At 40.3% G+C, this 26,016-nt stretch overlaps 1 protein-coding gene across 26 annotated transcripts in view; it reads left to right on the top strand.

Moving 5' to 3' along the window:
• Positions 1-26,016, top strand: part of ADGRL2 (adhesion G protein-coupled receptor L2) — a 376,420-nt gene that overhangs the window by 206,998 nt on the left and 143,406 nt on the right. For 10 of the 26 annotated variants that reach the window (XM_032446407.1, XM_032446400.1, XM_032446409.1 and 7 more), the window contains exon 1: positions 13,821-14,572. The exons of 1 other annotated variant lie outside the window; for it this stretch is intronic. The gene's annotated coding sequence lies outside the window, so the exon portion shown is untranslated. Of the gene's footprint in view, positions 1-13,818; positions 14,573-24,339; positions 24,357-26,016 lie in introns of those variants that run through there. 15 more of the 26 variants (XM_032446403.1, XM_032446401.1, XM_015870277.2 and 12 more) reach the window with 3 other exon arrangements.

The following is a 26,016-nucleotide window of genomic DNA, read 5'->3' as shown; positions in this document are numbered from 1 at the left end:
GTATTTCTTTCCTGGGAGCATACATGGAAATTGAATTCCACCGAGCTGCACTTACGTGGCACAGAATTCAATTAAAAAAAAAAAAAATCTGTCTGGATTCCATGCTGTGAAAAGCCCTTGCAAATTTATTTTAGGGACTTCGGGTGTGGAGCCTGGACATAGTTTTATTTTATTATTAATGGAATCAGTCTTAATGTCTAAGGTTATTCTTTACTTGCCTCTGCTGCACAGTTTTCACATATAAGCCAACTGAGGACAACTCGTTATTAAAGAAGTCGGCAGGTGTCCTGTGCTCTGAAACATATTAAATAAAGAACTCAACGGGATCATGTTGACTGTAAGCTCCACAAAGGAATTAAATAATGAAGACAGAAGCTCTTCAACAACGGCCATTTCTGAATTAGTAAAAATGCCTTGTCAGAAGGTGGAAAGTTCTCTTACACATTTTTACTGGAATCTCTGTTGTGGTATTTCTGAAAACATGAAGTCAATAGTTTTTAGAGACGTAAACTTTCTGACCCAGGTTTTATGCAATAAAATGATCAGAATGACAGGAACTGAGGAGACAAAATCTGCCCTTCTCAGTGCAGCATTATTGCTCAACAAAACAGCCATTGCAAAATGGCCTTGTTATCACTCTAAAGTTTGTTAAATTGTCTTACCCATGTCAATAATAATATAGAGTAGCTGTGGGAAATACAAAGAAAAGAGCAGAAAAGGGTCCATTGTATATTTTTAGTTAATGTTTTTCTAATGGATCAAGCCCTCCAGCCATGGTAACCTTTAAAATACAGTCTCCCTTGAGATGTAAAGTATATTGGGATAAGGTAATTTTAAATCACATTAGCAGGATTCAAAAACAATATAAATACCATTTTGAACTTCCCATTGATTCTGAGTTGCTGTGTAATTGCAAAAGACAAACGTCCTCAGAGTGGGCCTTAATGCAAGAAATCACAAAATGTATTGAATGTTCACTTATTAAAAAATGTTGTCTTGCAGTAATTGTTTGAAGAAAATTGACAATTAAGAAATGTAACTAAGTCCCTTTTTGAACAAAAATAAAACTTGATTTAATTTTCTTTGGGGAAAAAAAAAAAGTCAACTTCAATAGGTCTGAGCATCTCAGACTCAATTGGAAAATAAATTATGCTAAGTGCATCCAGACTCACCCAGCATCTTGAAGAAACCATGTTTATTATGAACCTAAGTCTTCCGACAGCTTACTATGACTTTGAAATAACTAATATGAAAAAATACTACAAACCCTTTGTTGACCAGGTGTTCTCCCTTTTTATCAGTATGGTTTATTCCTATAATGACCATCCCATGCTCTGTCATTAAAACCTGAGCTTTCCTTTCAGGCACTCTGCCTCAGACATGTGGAATTCTCATCTGCAGTTTTTACTCTAAGATAATCACACAGGGCTCTGGGAGCAGCAGCTTGCTGCAAACAGCTCCACGCTCTGGGAAGCAGCAAGTATGCATTTACAATTAAAAACTCCTTCTCCAAAACCTAACATCATTTTTAATATGACATAAGGTGAAACATTTCCTTATATTTAGGTATGTGATTCTAGAACCAACTATATGGTCTTAGTTCAGCAAACAGTTTGCCTGTGTGTTTTCAGAAGTAGGGCCTCAGCTTCTGTTAACTTGCAGGAGAAAAATAAATGTGATGTTCCTAAGTTCTAATGCCATTCATCCTCACAAATATATATATATATACGCATATATATATAATACAAAAAAAATAATTCTATATGCATATTCCTTTTTTTTTTTTCCCAAAAAGAAACAAACAGTTTTCTAGTATTAATTCTTTCCTAGGCATAAGATAAACTTTATTTGAATTAGTTACTGTTTGCTAATCTCTTATTGTCAGCCTGATGCCTTTTGAATGGGTAATTATTTGTTTAGCAGAAACATTTCTCAGATAGTTCTAATGAAACTGCAGAACTAGTCCAGTTATATGCTCTTTAGCCTCAATGGATGATGAAACATTTATCTTGTCCAATGTTTTTCAAACTTTCAACTTGCAATTGTCAGATCCTTCGGCAGAGTAATGCTCATCGTTTCTTAAAATATGTTCACATGAACCTGCCTGGACCAAAAATCCTGCCAGTGCTGCATCATAATGACCCGCAGCAATGCAAAAATACGTGTAATGGGCCATGTGCTGTGCATGTCAAGGGTTGCACTGCTAAAAGTGAAAGCAAATTTTGATGCAATATGTAGACAGAGTTATGCTTGTGGCTTAGTCTGTATGACTGGCTAATGCTATAATCCCAAGCCAAAGAAGGCAGTAGGGAGCTTACTCTTGGAGATCTCTTGAGTGAAGCACAAATGGCATTCTCTAAGTGCACTGGAAGAGTGACTGACCAAATAAATTGAATGCATTCAATCACTTTTAAGACATCTCATCCGTGTGTAGCATTTTGATCCTGCACTTCAGTAAATGTATGATTAAACTTTTATTAAAAAGTAATGCTCCTGTTTTAATGATGGTTAATTATATGTAATTAAAATGAAAGGATTAATAATATTAAACATTTCTTCAGAGGTAAAGATAAATATAAATACATATATTGTAGTATGATTACATATGAATATATAATACTGAGCATATATTACCCTCAATGCATTATGTAAAATAGGAAATGAATAATATAATACATAAAATAAAATTATACTCTGGGTATTATTTATATTAAAGACCTGGTTCAGCACTTCTATGTTCATAAAATCTATTTGATTTTTTTTTTTATTTTTTTTTTAGTGCAGTATGCAAAAAATCTTTGAGGCAACCTTAAAAAAAATATATAAAAATGTCCCTACAGAAAATAAATCTTTTGTGTAGTCATGCATTAGAATTTGGAAATACCTCATTTCCAGCTAAACCCAAAGCTATGCATCTCTATAGGCCTAACTTCTACTGATTTTCAGAATCTTTGCATCAGTCCTTAAATACACATATGCGGGCTATTCTTCTTGCATGTCATTTGCTTATGTCTGACATATGTAATCTCATTTTGCCTCATTCTTATAAAATTCTGTATTTAGTGAAGCGAAATGACAATTTGACTTCGCCTTGTAAGTAAACTATGTTTTAAGCTATGTCTTTCATTCCAGCTACCATCTCTGTCCTTAGACAGAGAATCATTAAATCATTAAGGTTGGAAGGACCACTAATGTCATCTATTCCAGCCATCAACCCATGCCTGTGACTGCTCTAAACCACATTACTCTGTAAGCCATTGACTCTTTTCTTGAACACCTGTAGGACAGTAACTCCACCACTTTCCTGGACAGCCTGTTCTGATATATCACCACTCTTTCTAAAACGTTTTTCTAATGTTTTCCATCCTGAACCTCCCCTGGTGCAGCTTAAGGCCATTACATATCATTCTATCACTAGTTACCGGGAAGAAGAGGCCAGCCCCCACCTCACCACAGCCTCCTCTCAGGGAGTTGTAGAGAGCAAAATTCTGTATCTCCATATCTACATTGAAATGCATCCACTCAAACTTTGTCCTGTAAAGTTTTGTGTTTTAGCACAGTCTAATGAGCTGAGGAATACATTAGCTTTTAAAATAAATCTTTAAGTTGTGTCATTTAAAATCAGAGAGATGTTTTGGTCTCTAAAAACTATAAGGAGCTAGTATTTGTCTAAAAAGACCTTAAGACCCTCAGAAGAATTTTAAGGATTTTTATGAACCTCTGCATGCATTCTTTAGCTGGATTTTGGCAGAGTTTCAGTGGAACTCCAGTACAACTCAATCAGTTTACTTTATAATTAAAAAGAAGGAAATAGTAACAAAAATACATAATATATGGTACTCGTGTTTATAATAGAAACATCCATAAAGAAAGAAACATGTTCTAACTCTTCTCATTACCCCAAAGGGAATTGCATCTTTAATCACACAAAGCACAACGGCTTTCTAATTTTGTTTAAAGTGTTTCAGTACTTACAAAAACCAGATCAGGTTATTGTAAATCTAGAGCAAATTAGAATCATTGGCCTCTGCTCAGCTGTATTCAGGAATACTATGTAAATCATAAATTTAATGGCATACTAAGACACACATCTGTTTCTATTTTGTGGAAGTTAATAATCTAACTTCAGAGTATTTAAACATTACTTGCATTAACTGGAAAATTGTGAAAAACAGAGACTGTTATAAGTCATAATGTGTTGCTGCATTATGCAAAGGAAAATATAAAAGTTGCAGGCCTGTACCAACAGAATAATTTTCTGAGAGATATATGCCATTGTCCGTCTCATGACCTTGCATCTCCTCTATTAGAAAAACATCACTTACACCAATAGAGATGCATGGCTAAGTAGAATCTGCACCTGCACACAGTAGATGTTAGTATATATTTTTAGTAGCAAATGTCTTTTGCAACAAGGAATAGATGATGCCTAAATTCTCCAGGACTGCATAATGACCCAGTGACTTTTATCATAGTTAGAATGCAAATAATCCAACTAAATAACCTGCAAACCAATAAGTGTATCACTACTGATTTGGAGTATATTTTTATCACTAAATCTGATAACGATTGATTTCCAGTATAGTACAATTTACTTTGGGGTCTGGGGTGTTCAGTATCTCATAAGTTGCCTCATACTAATATTCTTATTGAACAACTGTACTAACCTTGTACTAATCTTTTAGAAAATGCATCTGAACTTGGTTGCAAGACAGAACAGAGTTGGCTGGCTAGCTTCAGCACTGTAATAAAAGATCTAATTGGTAAGGTTTACTACAGTAATGGATTGTAAGGTGATAAATTTTGACCAATAACTTCCTTGGAAACTCAGAATTTCATTGCATTAAGAGACAGAGTTAAAATATGCAGAATACTAAAGTAAATCTTTATTCATAAAAATAATGTCAAAAGCATAATTTCTTATAGATTTTTTTCTTTCCAAATAATCTGTTTATTTAAAGACACTGAATCTTTGGGAAGTCAGATGCCACTTCTGTGCTGTTTCGCTTGTGCTAAAATTACCTGCGGTAGTAGATACTTTGCATTAAAGCTTAGGGTGCATAAAGTTGAATGGGATTTATGTAAATAACTGTATGAATATGTATCTCACCTTTTACCAGTACTAATTTTAATGAGCTGTATTTGAGAGGGAATTATATTAATATATACAACTGATAGGGAATTTGCACATTCATTTTACTATCAACAAAAATTCTAAAGAAAGCAAATTAAACCAATGCATCCATAATAAAGAGGGGACAGGAAGAGAAAACAGAAAGGTAAAATTGGGCACCTAAATGGCACAATGCAAATGTGTGGTTTATATTTCTTCAGTAAGATTCAGTGGCTGCATATGCAGGAAGTTCTCCCTCTCCTGTGGAAATGCATACAGAGTTCTTACTTTGCTTTCCAAGCATGTGATAAAAGCTTAACTGATATATTAAATGCGGAACTGTGATTTTCCCAGTAAAATAAAAAATATCATACTTTGGTGATGGTTATTCCACCAACAGCAGCCAATGCTCATAGTAGGATGGAAAATAGCATCTTAATTAATTATTGAATATATTTTAATATTTATAATTAGCAGTAGTACTAAGCATTCAATAGATGTTCCCTAACTACGGTGCATGGTAGTAATATCATTCTTTGACTGCAGTGTGTTAGGAAGGCGTAGCCATACCTTCAATCAGATTCAAATACTATTTGTCAAAAACACTGAGGTCTGTCAGAAGCAAATGATCATTTAATTAGAGAAAAAAAAGGTGGAATATCTTTGATCCCTATATTTTAATGATATTAATTCCTGTGTGCAGCAGGTGTTTGTAATGTATAACAAATCATTACTGAAATGGAGGCTTTTATAGGCAGTTTCAATGAAGTAAAAATGACTGTTCTTACAACTACAAGCTACACCTGGCAATGTAACACAAGCGTGACAAAATATGAATGAGAAGATATAAACCTGGAAACAAATCTGGGTCTCCCACCCTGTTCTTTGTCCATGCCAGCCAAGATGGATTGCAAAGCAGTACTGATGTATGGAGTGGCTGTGGAGGGGGGAGACTGACTGTGCTGCTGTTCCATCATTCCCTGACCAGTGATCCATGATGCATTTCTGGTATCTGCTCCAGAGGGAGCCAATCAAGTAACTGTCAGCATCTCAATGGCAATCAGCACCAAGAGGAAAAAATAGATTCTTGTAAAAAACATAGAAGGGACCAAGCCCTTGGCTTAAACCACAAAACAAAATCAAAGCAAGTATAACCAATCAGCTTCGGGTTATGAGCTCTTCCAGAGCAGGATGGGAAACTGAGAAGCAGAACCAGATAACATGTACTTAAAGCATCGTGCTGCCTTGATTAAAACTACCAATGAATTTATTTTAAATAAAACTCGATAAAAACATCATAATCAACAACAACAATGAAAAAAGTGCACAAAAGAACAATCAAAAATAACAAAAACAAAAAACAACAAAACCCCACACTTGTTCTTACAGAATAAAATCTGGTGGCATACTGACAAACAGTATATATGAACTAGAATGTGTAAGTTTGGAAGCAAATATGGCTCTCAAGCCCTACCTTTTGATAAGGAAATTTGAAAATTGCAATCATGAGGTGAGGAATACCCAGTGTGAGATTCTTTTATTTCATGATTGATCCCGAATACCCCGTTCTTTCCTGTTCATAACCTATTACCACATCTCTGAACTTGATGGTTGTGATTATGAACCAGATTTTCATTAGGCATTGTATAGAATTCTGACAGCTAAACTATAAGGGAGAAACGTGGAAGGAATATAAGCCCTTAAGCTTTTTTTTTTTTTTTTTTTTTGCTTCAGTGCTGCCTACTTGGGGAGGACGCCCCTGTTCAGTAGGCATTTCCAGACTTTTTGCTGAATATTCCTTCAGCTCTAATGCTCATTATGCCAAATACTGCTTCAGTCAAGACAAATCAAACTAAGAAGGTCTATGTCTATGTCATTGCTAAGACTGCCTGTAAAACAGAACTGAGCATCTAACGAGCACCTGGCACCCACCAACACAGTTATCCTGTCACAAATTCATCAGTAATCACCACTTTCCTTTAAAGCCATACCTTTATTCTGCATCTGGCTGTAGGAGACTTGTCCTTTGTGAAATAGGATCAGTTCTCTCCTGCCAGAAGGGACTCACAGGCACCTCACTTTCCAGCTAACAAGTTCTCTAACCCACAGCTTGATCACAGATGGAGATATTCTCCACTTTTCCTGTTAAAACTGCATACCAGGCAGAAAGCAATTCAGGATTCACTGGGTCAGAAACAGAGAGCACCAGAGAAAACATGATTGTAGTTCAGTGGTCTGGGTAGCCAGTTGGAATGAGGAGGCCTGAGTTCTGGAAGTTGGTCCAGTAAGTTGGTGTGTTTTATGCCATAACTTCTTATGAAAGTAAAGCTAACTGTACACCAAGTATAAGCATTTAAATCTTCATGGGTTTGTAGAGCCCTGCAGATAAAGATGAGTATTTACCCAGGAAACTAAAGGCTGAATCTGTGAAAGTGAATCTGTGAAAGAACAGTTTATTCTGGATGTCATCTTCAAGCAGGTAGAAGAAAATAAGTTTATTAGGAGCAGTTACCAAGGGGAAATCATGTTTGACAAATCCAGTAGCCTTCTATGATGGCTATGATGGGAAGATGAGGGGAAACAGTGGATGTTGTGTACCTTTACTTCAGCAAGGCTTTTGATGCTGTCTCCCATGACATCCTTGTAAGTGAATTTAGGCAGTGTGGTACAGATAAGTAGACAGTGAGATGTATTGAGAAGTGAATGACTGGCAGAGATCAGAGGGTTGTGATCAGTGATGTAGATTCTAGTTGGAGGCCTGTAAATGGTGTTGTTCCATAGGGACTGGTACTGAGTCTACTCTTGTTCAAGATCTTCATCAGTGACCTGGATGAAGGAACGGAATGTACCCTCAGCAAGTTTGATGACGATATAAAGCTGGGAGGAGTGGCTGACACACCAGGTCTTGCTGCCATTTGGGACTGCCAAGACAGGCAGGAGAGTTGGATGGAGAGGAGGTTCAAAAAGGATAAATGTATAGTCCTACACTCGTGGAGGAAAAAACAGAGACATCAGTACAGGCTAAGGGCTGACCCACTGGAAAGGAGCTCTGTGGAGAAGTACCTGGATGTTCTGGTGGCCAACAGGTTGTCCATGAGTTAGCAGAATGCCCCTGTAGCCAAGAAGGCCAGTGATATCCTGGGATTTATTAAAAAGAGTGTGGCTGGCAGGTTGAGGGCAGTGATCCTCCCTTTCTACTCTGCCCTGGGGAGGCCACAACTGAAATACCGTGTTCAATTCTGGGCTCTCCAGTTCAGGAAAGACAGGGAATATCTAGAAAGAGTCCAGCAGAGGACCACAAAGATGATGAGGAGCCTGGAGCACTTCCCTTTTGAGGAAAGACTGAGAGACCTGTGGCTGATCAGGCCCAAGAAAAGGAGACCGAGAATGGATCTTATTAATAATTATCTAAAGAGTGGGTGTCAAATGGATGGGGCTGGGCTCTTTTCTATGAGTGCCCAGTGACAAAACAAGGGGCAGTGGACACAAACTGGAACACAGGAAGTTCCATCTGAACATGAGAAAAATCTTCTTTACAGTGAGGGTGACAGGGCAGCTTTCTACCTGCCAGAACAAAATTACATTTATTTTAAATAGAAAAATCTAATTTAATTTCTTAGAATTCTCCTGAGCCTTGCTTTGTTCCATAAGAAACTTTATTTGCTGTCTAAATACAGAAATAATGCCTAGGCAGTTGGATAAAAGGGAACCTAGACAAGTGCAAGCCTAGTTGGAGAATTAGGATCTCATTAAACATCTCTTTCCCCAAAAGCTCAGCACTGTAGTTCCTCTTCTGATAGCATTGTTTCAATTCCTGTACTGAGATTTTATATGAAAACAGGGAATTGTACTTGTCTCTTTATAAGTATGTTCTGCTACGTGACTCCTAACAGCTCAATTTTGAAAACTCTTTGGCCTTTATACATGCCTCTAGAATGTAAACTCTTGTCCACCAACATACACACACACACAAATACCCAAAGCCTCTAGTAGAGAATGTACTTCTTCAGCAACACAGAGCTTTATCACTCCCCAACATTTCCTTTTCATAGAGGAGAAAAACAACTGCAGTATCTCAGCATGAACACAAAAACATGCGTCTGAATGTTAAAAAATCTTATTGATGTCTTCTTATTTCTTAATGTGATACAAGAATCCTGTTTCAGCATACCTAGTTAATATGGAATACACATGCTTTTGTTTCATAGATGCATTTTTTGTGAACAAGGTTGCTTCTAATATTACTTAATTAAATCAAATTAAATTAATTTCTATTTAAGAAATAAGAAACAACAGCTTTGTTGAATAAAATGATCTTCATTTTCTTGAAGCTATTTAAATTAAAAACATGAGTTTCTACAGTTGGAAAAAAAACATCCATGGTTAAAATGTTTGAAGCCCATCAATCTCTTTAACCACACAGCTAATGTGTTCCTTCTGTTTGCTTTGAATGAAATCACCATGAGTGGTTAGATGTTGATTTAACATAAAGCAAATGGAAATGGGTGTTTCCCTAGTCATGTGTAGAATTTATTTTAAAAAACAATTAGCAAGCGTTATGAGTAAGTCAATGATTTTGTCATTTCTTAAATAATGATATAGATTATAAGTCATTAAAATTGATTACTGAAGTAAACTATGTTTAATGCAAATTCATATTGTGTTTATTTGTTGGGAACAGCTGCAGAATTCTCTCACTTTATTGATGAATTCAATTTTTTTTTCCCCAAGTGACACTTAAATCAATTACTTAGTTTAAAAGAGCAGTAATTGTAAAGATATATTTCTAAAGTTTTAAGACAATACATTACATATTTCCTATTATAGTTTATATCGTTCACACTTTGTTTGCATACATTTGTCTGGAAAAATAATTGGTGGTTTTCTTTCGAAATGAAGCAAGCAAAATTTGGCCTTCTCATTCTTGAGCTGTAATGGTAAGACTGTATAATAGTTCGCAGCCTTTACACGTACAAATTAAACCACATCTTTACATCACACCACTTTTAGCTGATGCTACTGTACTATATATATGCAAACTCTTCCATCAGTCTTTGCTAATGTTACATCTAATTATTTGTTAGTAGATATGTTATTCACACGAGTATGTACAGATAAGAGGAAATGTCAGCCGCTAGTATTTAAAGTTCAGTCATTTCATAAAACTTCAGTAATGGAAAAACAGGTTGCATAAAATCCACGCTAACCATTTCTCGTGGAACAAGTGACTGTTAAGGTAATACGAAAATATTTATCAAGCTATTCAAACGTTTTAAAGTCATATTTTTTAAGGAGAGACGGATGTAAGATGCACTTCTAGGGTAAAAATTCCCACAAAACAACAGCGACTAAACCCTCTAGGGAAGTCAGCAGTATCATATTTGTAGACATCACAATTTGGCTATTGTATGCCATAACTTTAATTTTTCTCAGATACACCTTCTCCAAACACACAGCTGACAATTACATCTCTTCCAGTTCTTACCATCCTATAGACAGTCCCTAGAAATGCTCAGTGACATACAGATCTTGTGCTTATTCCAAAAATTACGATGAATTTGCTTTTAGCTTTTCAAGGACAAAAGCCAGCAGGTTCACCAAAGTAATTTGATAGCAAAGCACGCAGAATATACAGCTTAAGCTGGAACACTACAGAATTTAATGTTAGCAAAAGGGGTAGGTAAAAATGTTTTTAAGTGGTCTTAGAAGGAGTAAGACATTGCTTGCAGTATTTCTAAGCTTGATATTTTGTGATGAAGCAGCAAAGCAAGACTTGAAGGGAAATCTTTCTGTATTTACTTGTGGGGTCTTGGAATGAAGTACATATTTTAAAGGGATGCAGCAAAAAGCAAACAAGGGGCAGTTTTAGTGTTGAAAAGAGACTTGATCTGTTGCAACTCCTTTTTGTATCTTAATATTCAAATCTGGCACTAATTGTGGCGGAGTGAAAAACAAAGGATTGGATTTAAGGATGCTATGACTACATGTGTATAGAATTTTCCTGCTTTAAAGAAACAGATGCTGATTCATATGAAGTCAAATTAATTGCTTGAATGTTTTACTTGCCAAAAGGATATACGCTTCTGCCAGGTATTCTTATATCCTAGTTTGGATTCAATGAGAATTAATGGAAACACATGTTTTCTGAAGAAATGCTGAAAGGTGTCTGTTTACATTGTTACCAGTTGTTTAAAGCTCACTTTTACAACTCAGAGCTGTAAAACTCCCTTTCTGCATGCAGAAACAAATATGATTCCAGAAGTTTTTGACGAAAATGGGGAAAAAAAAATTCAGTCCTGCAGCTGAATCTGTGTAGGCAAATCCTCTTCAGCAGATATTAACACAAGCCCCAGCTCTGCAGATATTTTCAACCTTTGAGGAGGGTAAAAATGTCTTACAGAAACCAGTTGAGTATTTTGCTCTAAATGGAAGAATTCCTCTCTTGCTTCCTCTCCAAGGAAAACTGCCAACCCCACATAATTTTTGTTGTACTCTTGACTGTTTTCTGGCTAAGTCCTGATCTCATCAACTAAGGAAAAGGCTGTTAGTTCAGGGCAACCACTGTTTATCTGCAAGTGCATTTATTTGACAAAAAGTAGGATGCGTTAATGATATATGTTGGATATATGGTAAAACGAGAGCCAATCGATATGGATCTCTTTACATCTCTGTGACTCCCTTTTTAAGGATGTCTCCATAAGAGAAACATCCAATCATCTCAAGGAAAACGTTTCTAATAAAATACATCCAAACGCCTTTATGATTGAATTCCAATTAGAGCGTAAGGGGTTCTTTAGGGTTCTATAAAGATATCTATAAGGATATTTTCAGCAAGAAAGGGCATACAGCTATACTGGTGATGTACAGAGAACTTAAAAAAAATGTGTGGAAAAAATAGAAAACCTGCTCTTTCACTGCATTTTGCACTCATGTAACCCATCTTTTTTACTTTTAGCTATACATAGCAGGTATAAAACTATCACACAGACACACGATCTCCTGTCCTCCCATGCTGAGCTTGTTTCAAGGCAGCCTGCAGATTTAACCCAGCTGAAGCTGACCTCGGGAAGATGCTCTCACAACGCCTCCATTTGTGCCAGGTGGCGGGGGCTGCTCCCCACTCCTCAGGGCTGTGGCTGGAGGAAGGCCAGCGTGGTGCATAGGTGCTTCCAGGGACTGATCAACAACATTAATATGTTGAAATTTTCCAGTAGTTTTGGAGAGCCATGGGCCCATTCTGTGATTCCTACTACCTCCTGTGGCAAGGACTTAACAATCCAGTTTCCTTTAAATATGTCATGTTTCTCTTAGTGAACGTTAAAATTTTCAGAACTGGAGCACCAATTGCATAGGTATGCAGTGGAGTCCAAATAATTAAGTTAAAAAATAAGCCGTTAGCATTAACAAAAGGTAACGACCCCAATTTCCTGGTGTGGTGTGGGCGTTTTAAGCTGAATTGTCAATGCGCTTTGGACCTAGAAGAGTTTAACAAGCCCTGGGTCTTGTGCCAGAGATCCTGTGGGCAGATGCAATTGAGAGGGCTTGTATTTCACTGCTGCAGCTAGAAAAGGGAGGGAATGGTTTAAACTAACTGAATAAATAACTGGTGGGCTGATCAGGCCAAGTCTGTGCCGCTTTGATCTCCCGCTGTGCCCCTCCGGCCACCGCAGCTGCCCCAGCCCGGGAACCGCGCACGGGCGCTCGCAGCGGCCCCTGTCCCCCCCGTGTCCTCCCCGCCAGGACGAGTCGTGCGGCGCTCAGCTGCTTCTCGTTGACCTTGAGAGCCGGGCCCCGTGCATGCGGCACAGCCCGAAAGGTCGGAGCGGATCCTCACAAATTTGCATCAACACGGAGGGGAAAAAATAAATAAAATAACAACAATCCCAAGCCCTCCTTTCTAAGATGGGATTTGGAGAAGGAATGCAACAGCGCTGCCAACCTGCATTCTGCATCAGAGCAGAAGAATGAGTCAACTTAGCATCCTTTAAATCGCTTCCAAGTGTGTTGTTTACCCTGCCCTGACACGTTTTCCCCAACGCATCGCTTCGCAGCGCCGGCTCTGGCGACGGCTGCGGGAGGAGGGAGAGCCGGAGGAGATCTGGCGAAGGGAAAGGCGAGGAGCTTGGGGGAGCCGCTCGGCGGCCGGGAAGGAGTCGCCGGCTCCCTGCTCGGCCGCCCGCCGGTCCAGTGCGTTCGGCGTCGGCTGGACAGAGCCGGGCTGCAGCAACCGGGCACGTCGCGCCGCACCTGGGCCCGGCCCGGGCCGAACGCACAAGTTGGGCAGCGCTGCGCGCAGGGCACGGCCAAGGAGAAAGTGCGGCGGAGACGCCTGCCGGCCTGCGGCGCGTCAGCAGCCAGCGGGGCCGTGGGGAGGCGGCGGCGGCGGGTGGCCGGCCCCATCTCTCAAGCAGCGGCGGGCCCCAGCAGCCGGGCGGCCACTCCGCGTCCCCACGCTGGGCCGGGAGCGGCGGCGGGCGCTGAGCGCTCGGCCTCGGAGGCGAGCGGGTGCCGGGCGGGTGCCGGCCTTAACCCCCACGGCTGGGAGAAGGGAGGGGGAAGGGAAGGAAAACAAAAAGGAAGGAAGGGAGAGATTTTTGTCCTTCGCCGGTGCCGCTCTACGTGCTAATATGTTTATATGATTAGCTGAGTCCAGGGGTGGGGAGGCAGAGAGAGAGGGGAGGAGATTGGAGGGGGAGGAGGCTGGAGGTGACTCCAGTTCAGAGCCGCCGGAGAGTCTGTGTCAGGACTTGGCGATCCCCAGTCACACACGGAGAGGTGCATGAGCAAAAAGGAGGCTGCGATACGATTCATTGGGGTTTTTTTCCTGCTGTGTACGTACTGCGTTTTTCCCAGTGCCGCGCGGTGCCCGCCCGCTCTCCGGCCGCCGGCGGGGCAGCAGGGCCGGGAGGACGGTGGGCAGCAGCGGCGGGGCCGCGCGAGGCCGGAGCCTCCGGGGGAGATGTGAATTAGGGCGCCGCGAACGCCAGAGAGACAGAGGAGGGGGGGGCTCGTCGCAAAATTTGTGAGTTGCTCCCCGCTACTCCCGCCGCCGGCATCGCCTCGGCTCCCTCCTCCCGATCGCTGCGCAGAAAGGACTCCAACCAAGGCTGGGCGCACCCGGCGCGCCGCACCTCGTCCCCTCCGCTCCTTTTGCCATTTAATTGAATTTTTCCTTCGCCTGCCTGCGGGAGCCTGGCTGCATCGTACGTTTCGCGCGGAGCGGAGCGTCGGGAACCGCAGGAAAATGTTGACTTAGCCGCGTCGAAGCCTCCCGGCCGGCTGCGCGGAGGAGAAGCCGCCGTGCGCGCAGCCCCAGACCGCCGCGCCGCAGCGCCCAGCGCCCGCCCGCCGCCCCTTGCCGCCGACGCCGCCCGGGGCTGACCCCGCACCGCCACCAGCTCGGCGGGGCCGCCGGTCCCGCTGGGGCCACAGAGCCCGGCCCGCCCTCGGCTTAGAGAGGTAAGCGTAGCCCCGCTCCGCGGCTCCCCTCTCCCGGCACTTTGCTCGCGGCTCAGCTCGGTGCTGGGCACGCGCTGCCCGCGGCCCCTCCGCCGGCGGAGGCACGCGCCCCTCGGCGAGGCCCATTGCTCGCGGCGAGGCCCCGCACCGCCTCGTTCACCCCCGCGGAGGTTCCCCTTGCAACCCCCCCCCACGGCTTTGCGGAGGCCCCGCGCTCTCCCTTCCCTCCCTCACCCCCCCCCGCCGAGCTGCGGGGCCCCCGGAGCAGAACAGGCCCCGGTGCGGCTCCCACGAGGGGAAAGTTGCGTCGGTGCTCGCTAAACGCTCTCGAGAGTTTTTTGTGTTGCGGGTTTATTTGTGTGCAGTCGGCCAAGCGCCCCTTACGTGCGGGTGGAGAAAGGAGGAGAAGAGAATAAATCGCCCTTTGTCGGTTGTGGAGTGAGAACATTTTTTTTTTTTTTTTTGGCTATTTATTTTCACATATAGAAATCTGGGGCCATCTGGAGACAGAACGCAGAGCGTGTCAGGAGCAGCACTGCTGTGTCTGCCTCTAAAAATACCGCCGAGCTTCTTGTCGGCCGGGCCGGGGCAGACGCGCTCAGGTGCTGTTCCCGTCGCGCAATTGCCCGGTCGGCCGGGTCGGGGGGGTTGGGGGCAGAGGGGCGCGGGAGGAGCGCTCTGCTTGCCCCTGCCCCAGCCGCCCCCTCTTGGTCGCCCCAGCCCCTCCTCCTCCCCCTTCTTCTTCCCCCCCCCCGCCACCCAAGAGGTGCCATTTTCATCGGTTCTGCACAAATTGTTTGGAAATTAATGCGAGTGTGAATCCGTACCGTTTGAAGGGGGGTATTAGCATATCAAAGGGCTCTCGGCTCCGGCTCAATTGAGAAAACTTCAGTTCGTCTTCCATTTGCTTCCAAGCAGAGGCCCAAAGGGCAGCAGGGATTGAAAGGGGGGCAAAATTGGGGAGGTGGGAGTGTGGGTGATGTTTCTGAACTTAGGCTGTTTTGCAATTACGGGAGTGAAAACCAGGGTCCATTCGCTGCAAGCGCTCAGACAATTCTATTCTATTGATTAATGGTTTGTTCCAAGAAAAGGAAAAGTGACCTTTGGTGACGGCTCCCGCTGCCTGCTGGGGGCTCCGGACTCGCACCGCGCGGGGAATATAGATAGAGAATGCGAACCGGCGCCGCGTGGCGCGGGCGATGAGTTCGAGCCGACCGCTCCTCGTGGCCTTCTGGTGCCGTGGGGTGCTGTGCGGAGTGCCTCGAGAAGTTCAGAGCTCCACCGGCCTTATGCTTCCATTTCCTTTCTCTCTTATGGAGAGGGAAAAAGAAAAAAAAAAAAAAAAAAAAAAAAGTGAAATGAGCTTTTCTTGTAATCTCATTTAATCAGTTATAGTGAGTTTGCTGAGATAACTTCATTTGCAATTTACTGTTACCTATTACCTTGTAAAATAGTTTGATAACAGATACGGCAAAGCGTTCTGGTGGCGGTGTGGAACGTGTACCGCTGTTGTTGTACATGGCAAACGTGCACAGGTTTGGGCCCGTTTGTGACCATTTCCATGTGTATGAAGGGGAGGCGGCCGGCCTGGCCTTCCATTATCTCTGCAAATCAATGCTCATAATCCAAGCCAAAAGCCAACCCCAATCCAGTTATCTGTCAGTGTGATGGGACCTCTTCAGGGCCAGATGCCTCTCAGGGACAGAGGGGCTGAGCTGCTCTGCGTCTCTGGCAGAGGGGAATAAGAAAAAAGAGAACTTCCTATGTCTTGGTTTCCTATTCCTCCATTCCTTCCTTCCATACCTTGCGGTTAATGGTACAAGCATGGAAACAAATATTTTCTGTTTTTAGAAAGGTATTCTAAGTTTGGTGTGTAGCTTTTTTTTTTTTTTTTTTTTTTTTTTCTCTCTTTCTGGTGGGGGTGGTCCCCCTATTGGGAAGGTGCTTTTATTTTTTATCGTTGTTATTATTATTATTATTGTTACTATTACTTTCAAGCCCTGGAAGTGCTGTGCCTTTAGAACAGGATGTTCTCACTCCTGCTGCAGTCTCCTTTCATTTAATGAAGGAACTAAGCAGATATGGTATGCCTTGCAAAACCTCCTGCAATTAAATAATTCATATAGATTTCTGTTATTCTTAAATGAGCGTTTGGGCATTTTGTAAACAGGCATGTTTAGTGGTCCTAAAATGGCACATCATTACTTTCCGGTAATTTTCAGCTGTTTATTTATCTAGAATCTTCAGCTGTCTGGAGCAGCACCCTTTGGGTGTACAAAAGGAACATATTGGTGTAATTGCCATTATCACACTTAAGTTGCTGTTAACTAGGCTGCTCAGGATGCAGAGTGCTGGGAAGAAAGGGCATTATCCTTACAGCTATTAGGGATAATCTAAAAATTGTAGTGAAGATGTTGCGCTTTGGTTCGTATGATGGCAACCTGAAATTTGACAAAACTCTCAGGATTTGGGGGGAAAAAAAAGAGCGGAAAGAAGATTTTCAGCGTTCAGATGACAAAATTGGACCACTTAGAGAAAAAATAATGTGCAGCAGCAGCCCTTCAGCTGCCATTTTCAATCACTGTAGCTTACTCTGTGTTGGCAACAGCAAAAAAGCGCAGACGACGTTCAGCTGGCTCAGGGCGCTGGTGGTTGGGGGAACCGGGATATGGGATCATGTGGGGTAGGAGAAACCAATTACTTCAGGTTTTGACTTGAGAATTACCAGTAAACATTTTTTTTTTCTTTTTTTTTTTTTCTTTTTTTTTTTCCTGGCATTTGGCTCCCCTGCTCATTAATAGACCAACATCAAAGCAGGCAACCAAACTTCCAAATGTTATAAAAACTAACGTAAAGATACAGATCTCACATGTAGTCTTGCAAGTCTTAATTTAAGACAAGCAGTTGGAGTTTTTATTGCTGCAATTTTCACAATCAGCAGAGACATTAACACCAGGCTGCTGGGTGTTTCCCTTCTCAAAATGAGCAAGAGGAGAGCTCTGAAAAAAAATAAAGCAAAGTTTGCCTGCTCCTTGTGTGATAGCTTCAGAAGCTTTCTCGATGTTTTATTTATCTCTCGCTGCTTTTAATGCTTAAAGTCTAGAAAGGGCTGCTCAGGAATGCTGGTATCTTGTAAGGAGGCACCTTATTAAAATTTAAATAAACCAGGTAGCGTAGTCTTAGGAGCGTGTAGCTGTTATGGTTAATAATGTGGGTTGAATTGTTATTTTTGTTTTTAAAAGGCATTATGTAAAGCTGACGCTAAGGTGGTATTTAAAAAAAAAAATAAAAAAATACAGTGTTTCTGATGAAGGAAAAATGTTGCAGTCTTGAGTTAGAGCTTTTTAGAAGGTCCATGACTTTCACTGGTGTGAATGTTAGAAAGAGAGGTCTCCAGCTAGGGAGAATGTTTTTCCAGGTTGTCCATGCAGTACAACTGTGTAGTATGTCATGAATTCTGACAGGTAGGCAGTAATATTCATCTAGTATAAGGTTTAATGCTTTGAATGGTTAGATTTTTATTTTTTTTTTAATTTTTTTTACTTGAAATTTGGTCTAAAAGGATACATATTTCCAAGCCAGTGCTCATCCCTTGTCCACCTGAAGTGTTGGCGTGCCTATAAAGAAAAACTGTTCACTTCTACTGCAGCTCTTGCTGAGAACAGGACTGTGCCTGGGAGTAATGGGAGGAAAACAAACCTACTACTAGTATCCACCTGGAGATACTTTGTATCAAAAATCGCTGCTAGTCTTCTCTGCCTTCCTCTGATAAACCTGTGTGAATGGAAGATAGTAGAAGAATTCGGAGTAGCGATTAAAGATTTTAGCTGGTGAACTGCGAGGGAAGTTTAACTACATCTAGTGTGTAATTGAAATCATCTTCATGCATAGGTAGACAAGCAGTCAGTTACAGAGCAGTGTACTTCAGAGCATAGGTTAGTGAAATTCATAGTCAGACGTGTTACTTGGAGATGTCATGTTACACAGACAGCTTTGAAGCATTATTATTTTTAGGATTGATGCTTGTGATGTACAAATGTGATTTGGAATTACACTTTATTCAGCTTCTTAAGTATTTGTGTATTGCTTTTGGACTTAAAATGGTCTTTTTTTGAAAAAAAAAATAAAATCTCAGTTTGAAACAAGTAAAAGATTTAAGCCATCACGGCTGTAATTGGATGTCAAGAAAACTGGAAAAACAAAAAGCTATTTTAGGGCCATTCTCAATAGTCATAACAATCACATTTAATATTTAAGTAGTTTTCAAAGATATATGCATTTTGTTTCCAACAGTTCTGAAAATAAAAGTACGAGGTGGCTCTGTTGGAATACAGATAGAACATGAGATATGATGTGAGTATATAGCTGGCTTAGGAATTCCTTCCAGCTTTGCTTTGACAAATATGATTCTTTTCTTTTAATCGTTTTTCGTATTAAAGCTGAAAGATGGCAGGCTTACAGCCCCTTCCCGTCAAGCATTTTCTTGAATTTCATAGTTCTTTCTGCCATTAATGTACAAGATATGTTTCTACAGCATGGGTTGTGAAGATTGTATTCCAAGCGGTTTACTTACAGAAATACATTTCCTTAATGAATATTCAGGTTTTACAGCATTCAGTAGATAGACAATCATAGTTAACCAGAAATGGATTGCTTTAAAAAAAAATTAAAAAAAATAAATCTTGTTCTAGTTTGGAATTGTAACATCTCCAGATTATGGATCATTGAATTAAATGGGTTTTTGTATGGGTTTTTGAAGAATGTGTAATTTGTATATGCCACATTTCTTTTCAATTTTTATTTTTTTTTTATTTATTTACTTAGTGAGATGTTGTAATGATTCAACTTCCCAGCCTGCTATTTACCAAAATGATTTTGGAAAGGCTTAATAATAAAAAACTTCTTGGGCTGACTGAGGCAAGCACAATGCTTAACACCTGCAGGTAGAGTGTAGTCTCCAACAAAATGCTATTGATTGTTATCCTGGCACAAAGCAAGCTTAAATACAGTTTGCTTAATTACCACAAAAGTGGGTTTTTATGAGTAAGGTGCTTCATGTTTGGGGATTGTTTCGTGTGTTGTCTGCTAGGTAAAATCCCATCGCTCTTGTATAAGTTTGACCAATTATTAGAGCAGCTAAGAGGAGGGGGAAAAAAAAATCAATTTACCCTGAAAAGCGCAAGAAATAAGATTACCTTGGCTAGTAGGAACTTGCCAGCACTGTCCAAATTGCTTAATATTATCAAACATTGCCTTTTTTCATGTTCAGTAAGAAGGATATTGACTATTCTACTTGTCCAGGTCTGCTATTTGGCTGTTTCTTTATAAAATATAAGCATGTCTTATTTTTATTCCTACAATAGCGGTTACAGATAAATCAGAGGATCTAACAATAACTTTATAAAATAGATGGGATAATACCATTCACTGGAGAAATAGTATTTACTTGAGATAAGTGATCACCACCAGTTTTTTTCTCCTGTCTAACTTGTTGTTCTTTTAACAGACAAATGTAAATACCTTAGCAGACATTTCAGAGTGAAAGGCAGGAGATAAAATGTAATTACTTTTCGGAGTGGCCCTGACGGTGCTCGTGTTCTTGTCTGTAATACAAGAAAAATCTTTGCTCATCACCTCAGAATATGAAGGCCATTGTTACCCCTGAATATAAAAATATTTTCTGATTTTTAATGTTGACCTCAGTATTTATCTTCAGCTCTTCTGTGTAAGCTGGAATCCTTATAGCCGTAAATTGTAGTCGCTGTTCTCCAACCGAGCATTTAATAGAGCACCTAATGGACTCTGCTCCTGTATTTTTCTTGAATGCATAACATCTTGCTTCATTCAGTCACCAAAACCAACTTTGCTACAAGGACAGGCAACACGACAAGTTAGAATCAATGGACCGTTTGTATGTCACAAAGTCAGTTTACTGGAATTTCAGAGGAAACTGGTTGAAAAGAGAGGACAAATGTCACTTTGAATAGAGATGTTTAAATCAGACTTCTGCCTTAGGGTAAAATTTAGGTCTGTTGTAGCCTAGATGTAATGTCTCCCTCTACAGAGCACAGCATTAATCATGGCTTGACAAGTGATCATGGGTTGAGAAAAATAGGGCCTGTCTTGGTTCTGTGGGTTGTTTTTTTGTTTTGTTTTGGTTTTAATTCTAATCTTAATGTCTTAGGAGCACATTATAAGCACTAACATTTACACAGAAATGTTTAAGTACCTGTGCTTGTATTTTAGTCATGAGAAGAGATGGCTTCAGAGGAGATCCAGTTAGAGCTACTGAGAAGCTGCTTAGGTTTCTTAAGTAGATTCAGTATTAAGAATATTTTCCTTCCTAAGTAATGCAGCTTTTTTTTTTTCTCATAGCAGATTCATCTTACTCCATTTTGTCATACAAATACTGTAGAGTTTAGGCCTGTTTTGTCCTGTGATCTGTGAAATTTCTGTGAAGCAACGTTGTTATTGCTGCTGTGTAAGCACTGTCCTGTACTGTGTTTGTAAGAGACGTGCTCCCTTTTTCCTGAAGTGCCAATATGGGGTGGTAGTGGATTAGTTTTAATGTAAAGTGCAGACTGACTTGATGCTGTTGAATGTGTATGAGTTCTTTTATACTGTGTTTATATTTCAATGATATGTTACTTGGCCACCACAAGCTACAAAATACTTGAATGAGGTAAGAGGAGTGAAGGCTACTATTTAAGATCCTGAATTCTGATACTGTACAGATAGAAATGAGTTTAATATGTTAATTCTTATTAGGGAGGCCTTGATACACAGATTAGGTGTTGGGAGTGCTCATAACTTTTATGGTAAAGAATATTGGTAAGGAATTAACTCTTTGAATAAGCAAATTGTGGTATTTTTTAGGTGCCTTTGCTGTTTTATCTAGTGGAGATAGCATGTGGAGCAGCTTAGCATTCCATATGCATGCCTTTCAGAGAGGTATACCTTTATAACGTACAATTAGATTTGTATCTGTGACTGTTGAAAAATAATCAAGTAGGACTAAAACAAATCATCACTGGAGAATTGCGCTTTTAAAAATTATCCTCTGTTTATTTACTTGACTACGGACATGATAAAATCCGAAATCTCATTTTGAGGAGGCAGCTGCTTTCCTTTTTACCCTCCGTTGGCATTTTTGTATCAGTCGACACCTCAACCCAATTATTGCTCTAGATGACAGAATAATCTAACACCGATTGCTGTTAAAAATTGTTTCTGGCAGCTGGGGAGGGGATGACCAACCTTGTTGCTGATGGTGATGCTTTCCTTGTTGCTGATGGGATCCGGTGTGAACAGGGAGACTGGCTCTGAAATCAGTGCTGTGGTGTTGTGTGGGGGGGTCACATGCAGGGGACTGGAGTTTACCTTCCTCTGTATTTTGTTGCTGTATCGTATCTATTGCTTTTTCAGTATAGCACTCTACACTGGCGTGAGCAGTGCTCAAAATGATTCCCAAGCAATAGGTGCTGTCGGCTCTAAATAAACTGATGTTTTAAAGAGAGATTCCCAACAAGAAGTTCTGCTGTTGATGTTGCATTTCTCTTGACAAATTTCCGAACCCTGTTTTTATGGTAGGCATAATTCTTTTCTTCTGGTCCAGACGTCCCTGTATTCAGTCTTTGAAGTTTAATTTAGACTTTTTCCTATGCAAAGTGACTGAATTGGAAAATTCTTTCACAGAATATGTAATGATACATCTTCCCTTTGAACGGCATGCATTTTCTCCAGAAGACCAATCCATAACTATTTTCCTGGTAAATCTGGCATTTAAATATGGAAGGGAGGTGTCTCAGTGGCTGTGATGTGCCTCAGTACCGCAGGTACCACTCCCGGCAGCGGGTCCTTGCCTGCAGAGCACTGCAGGGTGAGGGAGGGAGGGAGAGAAGGAGGCTCATAGCGTGCCAGAGAGGGGGCAGCTGGGGCTGGGAGCTGTGTGAGAGAGGGTGAAAGGCACTTGCACGCTGACAGTATTTGAAAATGAGAATAAATCCTTGCGCCCTTCTGGCCATTGTACCCTGTGCTGGAAGAGAGTATCATCTCTCCCAAATGTTGGATTTTTCCTGCTTCTTCTCCTTCCTCATTCTTTTCCTCATTTGAGGAGGTAAATAATAGTATCTAATAATAAGTGGTTGTGGATCTAATTGCTAAAGGTATTCTGGCAGCAAGGAAGAGCTCTAGATGCAGCCATCAGCTTCTTGAGGTGAACGCCTCAAATCTGCCCTACATCTGTCCCTTGGAATGCCTGTAATCTTACTAGAATATCATAAGCCTGCTTCTGTCTATTTCTGCTGGGATTTTTTTTTATTTCTTATTTTCCCTAAATTTCATTCCGAAGGCTTGAAAGCTTGTATTTTATTTTGGTATTTATTTTCCCGGCAGAAATTCATGTAGGGCCTAATTTTTTATTTTATGAATATACTTGATGAATCTAATGGCATTACCCGTGGAAGTAAAGAAAGTGGGATTTGGCTTTATAAGAGAAACAAAATCCCCGGCATACTTCCATTCTTTCCCTGTTAGCAGGGAAATGAACAGTGCCTCGTGTCTGCCCGGGTTTTTGATGGTGTGTGGGTGCTAAAGGTTAGGAGGACAGAGACTTAATTTTGATCTGCTTAATATTTACAGCTTTTTTTCATTTAAGCTTTTTCACGTTTGTGTTAGTGGAATTTTTATATAGAAAACTTAAGATACTGTATGGTAAGGTAACGCCTTTCATAAGAAAAGCAATTTTAATCCAGTTGAGTGAAAATTACGTTGCTACTAAATTGTATGATATAAACTTCTAGAGACATTGTTGATTTTTGAGGTAAGCTTAACCATTCAGCTCAACTGATTTTTAAATCTAGATGGCATGCGCATCTCCTGGCACCCAGCAGTGGCACTGGGTGTTGTCTCACAGCAGTAAAATGCAGTGATGGTTTGGGTTAGAGAGACGCGCCGGATAGCATGGCTTTGTTTTCTTGTTTGAGGTGAGTTTTCATTTCTGTTTGGTTCTAGATAAGCAGTGCATTTTTTTTTTTTTTCTTATATTCTTTTTCTTCACTGAAAAAATTTAGGTGACTGTAAAAGAAGTGTGTGTGTGTTTTGATTCAGGAAAGCCTAAAGCTGAATGTTTAATCTTTTTTTAAGGGAAGAGAACAGGCACAGACATGAGGAGAGAAGTGTCTTCTGTGTTAACTCTTTGTGTCAGATAACAGTTAAGGAAGTTTGCTGAGGGGATTCCTGTAAAATAGTCACTGACTTTTTGGGGCCCTGTGCCAGCTGTTACCCACATTTTTCACATATTTTTGCTAATTCTTCTTACTGCCTGCAGAGGGAGCTTGTATATGAGATAATCAGAGTAATCAGGGCATTCAGGGCTGAACTGTTTCCAGTAAGTACAATTTCCTTCTGCTGTGCATGCTCTGCTATGAAGGGCAGAAAGGCTCTGCATGACAGCTTTTAGAAGGACTGTCCATCAGTAGCAGTAAATAACAAAAAAATAAAATCATTAGTAAGCAAGAGCTGGCATAAATGCTGCTTTTATTTATTTATTTTTTTGAAGGAGTGCCTTTATATTGGAGGTGTGAGAAGGCACGGAGTGAAACAATCCTCGTGTGTCGAGGTACAGGAGAACAGTTTTAGTGCTCTTTATGACGGGCAGCAGATTTCAGTTGCATAAACTGTCTTCTCTGATTCTGAAAATGTCATGTCAGCATGAGAGACAACACAGTGCTAAGGACTTCAGTTCCTCTTGAGCAGAGTAGTGTGCTAGCCAAAAAAGCAATAGGTAAGTCCTTTCTATTTATGCAAGCAGTGTTGTGAATCATAATCAAGATGATTGCAGATGCAAAGCTAACTATTAATTTTGTTTTTTCTGTATTATAAAAAGGTGAATGATTCTATCCTGGTATAGTTGATGAATTTATTCAGTTGTGCTTAAGCAGGCAAACGGTGGAAGGGTTTGCTGGCTTAAGCTTTTAAGAAAAATACAGATGAGGAAGAGCAAGGAGTATCAGAACATAATTTTATCTGTAAACAGTGAAGAATCAGACATGCTTTTAATTGTTACTTTTTAATCTAGCACAGTGAATGAAATGTTCTGGTGTACTACAGGTTTTACAATTTGTATTATAGCTATTTAGATGGTGAAAGCATATGATCCTTCAAAGAAGTTGAGACCTTTTTAATGAAGAAAAGAATTCATTTCTAATACAGTCTTGCTTTCCAAACAAAAGCATTATAGATGGAACTTAAATTTGTTCTGCGCTCTTCTTCTCTGGGAAAATAGCAGCATCAATTTATTTTAAAACATTTCAGTAAATTTAAAGATGATTTGCTGTAATACTGTTAAGAAATAAAGCAGTATGCATGCACATTCCATAAAACAGATGCAGCTCTCTGTAATATGCTCTCCTGTAATAAATCTGCCGTGTAAATTGATACAAGAGTTGAATTTTTTTGTTGTTGTTTTGTTAAGTTTAAAGTTCTTATAGCTTAACTAACATGTTCAGCCTAGCATCGTGGTCTTAGGGTTTTAATTTGGATTTTCTTTTTAAACACCAGGAAAGACTTACCATATCTAAAAGAGCAGCAACTCAGTGTCGATTTATTATTTATACTGGCTAATCCTTGCTAATGTGAAAAGTCAGCTTGTTATTGTAACACCAAATGGCCCTCTAAGTAGGGAAACAGTTAAGTAGATCTCCTGTAATAGGTTGTTGTCTAATAAAGAGATTTATGGTATTGGCAAGGGCTATTGTATAGGTATTACCCTCTCACAGCATGATCATGTATTATCTTAACAACTCAGTGCCACATTTATGTTGAGCATTTTCATAACAGGGTAAGAATATTAGCCACAGCAATTACACTCCAATAGGATTATAATGGTAAGACTTAAAGAAAATGTATAAATGATGTCTTTCGTAGAGATTTTGGTAGGTATTGGGAGTTGAAAAGTTGCAACTTCCTTTTTGCACAGAAGGATACTGATGCATTTGCCATGATGAAGAAAGAGGTTTCTTAATTTGAAATTTGCTGAGGAATTATGAGGAGGCAGTGGACGTAATCTTTCTTTATACAGTGTTTCTTTTCCTTTCCCTGTGAGGTAAGAGCATTTCAGAAATTCAGTTCAGTGGAAACTGCTGTACAATACAAAAATCGAGATGTATATATCAACTCCAATTCTGCTGTAAGGATAATACAGCTGGGATTAAGATACATTCTTCTTTAGCCTTGTGTTTGGAACATAGAACAATGATAATTTACTTGCTACGCTGAAGAGCCTACTTGAATAAAGTCATATTCCTTCATTTTAGCAGTAATGTAACTCATTTTCTCTTCCATCAGGTCTGTTTTTTTTACGGTGATAAGTAACTTAGTTACTTCGAAAAATGGCTACAAACAACAAAAATGACAATAATGTCATACTTGTACAGTTTTCATGC

Source organism: Coturnix japonica, chromosome 8, assembly GCF_001577835.2.
Source record: "Coturnix japonica isolate 7356 chromosome 8, Coturnix japonica 2.1, whole genome shotgun sequence".
Taxonomy (NCBI): Eukaryota; Metazoa; Chordata; class Aves; order Galliformes; family Phasianidae; genus Coturnix; species Coturnix japonica.
Note: the sequence above shows the minus strand (reverse complement) of the source record. Positions and strands in the feature narration are given on the sequence as shown.